Below are 3,713 nucleotides of genomic sequence, written 5' to 3' on the forward strand. Positions count from 1 at the left end.
CTAGATATGACCCTGTAATAGGGACCTGGTAATACATTACCTAGATACAACCCTGTAATAGGTACCTTGTAACTACGTTACCTAGATACGACCCTGTAATAGGGACCTGGTTACTACGTAACCTAGATAATACGTCCATGTGATAGTCACCAGGTAACTACATTACCTAGATACAACCCTGTAAGTCACCTGATAACTACATAACCTAGATACAACCCTTACATAGTCACTGATAACTGCGTAACCTAGATACGACCCTGTAATAGGGACCTGGTAACTACATTACCTAGAGTGATCTCTCTCTCCTATTCTGTGTTGGCTGTTTTTTTCCCTTCTTTTTTTTGTCACCAATTCTTTAGGCACAGTCTGATGCGAAGACACTTCTAAGCAAGGGCTTGGGATGGAATGCAATATGCAGTCGTGCAACATATTTTCATCCAGCCCACCTGGGGAGGGACTTTGTGGATCTGGAGGCTTTCCCTGGTGCTCCATCATCCTCCAAATCCCCAACATCAGCCGCCTCAGAGCGCACCGGTCCTTGTTGGAACACACACACCAAAACATGCAACTGACTCCCCCCACCCCCCACATAGAATGGTTGAAAAATTGTGCCATCCGGGCAAATTTGAGGCTTTTTGAAGCCTGACCACGAGCCCATCTCAACAAGGTGTGGAAAGTGACAGTGAAGACGAGGTCTCAGAGTTTGTATGTTCAAGGGTGGGACCATTGATGGAAGGTCCAGGAGAAGGACATGAAGCCTGAGAGGAAGGACAACAAAGGCTTTAGGTTCTCCTCCTAGTTGATCTGATGTTGAGATGATGTTATTATCTAGGTAACGTAGTTAACAGGTACCTATTACAGGGTTGTATCTAGGTAATGTAGTTACCAGGTACCTTTTACAGGGTTGAAAATAGGTTACGTAGTTATCAGGTGACTTACAGGGTTGTATCGAGGTAATGTAGTTACCAGGTGACTATCACAAGGACGTGTCTAGGTTACATAGTTACCAGGTGACTATCACAAGGACGTATTTAGGTTACATAGTTACCAGGTGACTATTACAGTGTTGGATCTAGGTTAAGTAGTTATCAGGTGACTATTACAGGGAATAGGTGGTAGGTACACTTCCAGTGCGTCAGAGGCTAGTCATGAGGGAGGCATTACTCTGAGTCACATTGCACAATCTGCTGAGGGCTCAGTGCTTTTCCGTCTTTTCTTTCTGGGCTTCCACAAGATTTACTTATTTGTTGATACAGCATGACAATGAGTGAGTGCATCACTCTTATCTCTCTCTCTCTAGATCTCTCTATAGCACTTGTCTTCCATATCTCTCTCCATCTCACTATCTTTCTCTTTCTGTAGCCCCTCCTCACTCTCTCTTTCTCTCTAGCCCCTAACTCACTCATTCTCGTTCTCTCGAAATAGGGATTTTTCTTGTCTTCCTCATCCGCGGACAGTGTTGTGACCCCACCCCTGTGGCCCAGTGGCCCTGACACAGTCTCAGTCAGTTAGTCAGCCAGTCCGTTAGTCAGTCAGAGTCAGCCAGCCWGCCAGTCAGCCAATTAGTTAGTGACAGTCGGTCAGCCAGTCAACAAGCCAGCCAGTCAGTCAGTCAGTCAGTCAGCCAGCCAACTGTCCAGCCTTTCATTTCATCAGTTAGATTTTCAGTTACTCAGTCAGTCATTAAGTAATTTAGGGGGGAGTGGTTCAATCACTTCGCTACTGTACCTTTAATAAGAGCTGCCTCTGGAAAAAAGTAACTGATTAGTGGTGCTGGCAGCCAACCACGCGGACCGCTGTGTGGAGACCAGAGCCAATGAGGAGCCCCGCTGGGCGGAGGTTACAAAATCAGCCTGAACCCAATGACTCAGCAGTTGGGTGCGTGCAAGATGACACTTAACAGAGATTTAAAGGGCCAGTGCACGGCATGCCGGCCGGCTGAAGGAAGCTGAAAAATGCACTTTCAAAATCAGGCCAGCTGTTCTGTTGCCTCCCTCCTCCCTCCCTCCTTCTCTCCGTGCCCACGCTACACTGTGTTCGTGGCCCGGGTTCAAAGTGCTGTAACTAGGCAGCAGCAGGGTTTTAGGAAAGGAGTGAGGACAATGCTGTATTCTTCAGAGTTAGTGGTTCTCAGTAGGAGACCACGCCTGTGTTTCCCCCTAAGGGATGCATCGTGACTCAGCATTGCTTTACAGTTCACTGACTACGCATCGCYCGCATCAAATTTTTTTGTGGAGTACTTTTGATCAGGACCCACAGAGCTCTGGTCAAAACTAGTTCACTATATAGGGAGTAGGGTGCCAAATTTGCCGTTTGTTGAACTATTCCTCCTACCAACAACCCGTCTATGGAAAAGGACATAACTGCTATAATCGCCACAATGGCACTCCAATCCACTCAGGGATAATTGGCTAAAACAGTCCCATGCAGCACATACCATTCTCTGACTGAAACACAACCAGTAAACAACTTAAATTAAATTCCATGTTACTCCACTCCACTCCAGAGTCCCTGGCTGGGACATGTGACTGACTAGTCTTAACTTTGGGTCCTCTGACGATGTGTCCCAAATAGCACCCTATTCCCTTTATAGTGCACTATCTAGTCAAAAGTAGTCCACAGTGTAGTGAAAAGGGTGACATGATGTTAACCATGACTGCCTCTAAGATGACCTCTGACCTCTGGTACGTTGTTTAAGTCACACAGACAGATGTATAAAATCCATAGCTTTGTCCTGGGCGCATAGGCCTTGCGAACATTGCTTGGATTGTTTTGCCAGCTACTTGCTATGAGGGGGAACTGCTAGCATAAATTATAACAGCACAAAGTAGATAGACTGTCCTGGGTCGCTCAAATGTGCATTCAACTTCTGGGTCTGCTCTAATATCCCTCCAATATGTCTCTCGCGCCAAACGGCTGACTTCCGCACGTGAGACTAGATCTGGTACAGATGGCGCTAAAGCAAAAAGCTAATTGTAATTAACTTGTAAATAAAAAGTCATAACAGTCATGGGAGACTGGGACCTGATAAACCATAAATCTACATCTAGCAAGAGTCGAAGGAAAGAGGGATACACTAGCTAGAACCTTCTCATTGAGGATCTGGTAGGACAAAAAAAGCATGATGGTGGCTTATTGTTTTCCCCCATGTTGTTCATCAGGTTCTGCTGTAGGTGACAGGGCGACATGCTGTGTGGACTAAAACAGCATAAAACCGTGTTTATCACAAAGTATGATGAAATGAATGAACCAGCTACCGTAATTTTGAGCAACATTGAGAAATAGTTTGGTAGCTTTTTGGGTCAAATTAACCAGTTATCTACCTATGATAAGCAGCTAGCTAGCAACCTATAGCTGGTAGGTTGCTAGCTTCTTAGCTCCCATGTCTAGGACACATGCGCCCCATCATCATGCACACCTGGATTTCATCACCACCTTGATTACTTCCCCTTTATCTCACACTCTGTACCCTCACTCATCAGGAAGTATTGGTTTTCATGTCCAGACGCTTCTCTTGTTTTGTATCGCTCCATGTTCGTTATTATTAAACTCACCAACTGCATTTGCTTCCTGACTCCCTGCGTCTCCATTACACTTTCAAAACTAATATCCGACTAACTCTGAATTATTAAGTTATTTCAAAATGAAAGTTAACTGGCTAGCGCATCATGCTTTGTGACATTTGTTAGCTAGCTATCCCCAGTTAGAGAATG

This window comes from Salvelinus sp. IW2-2015, linkage group LG22, assembly GCF_002910315.2.
Source record: "Salvelinus sp. IW2-2015 linkage group LG22, ASM291031v2, whole genome shotgun sequence".
NCBI classification, from domain to species: domain Eukaryota; kingdom Metazoa; phylum Chordata; class Actinopteri; order Salmoniformes; family Salmonidae; genus Salvelinus; species Salvelinus sp. IW2-2015.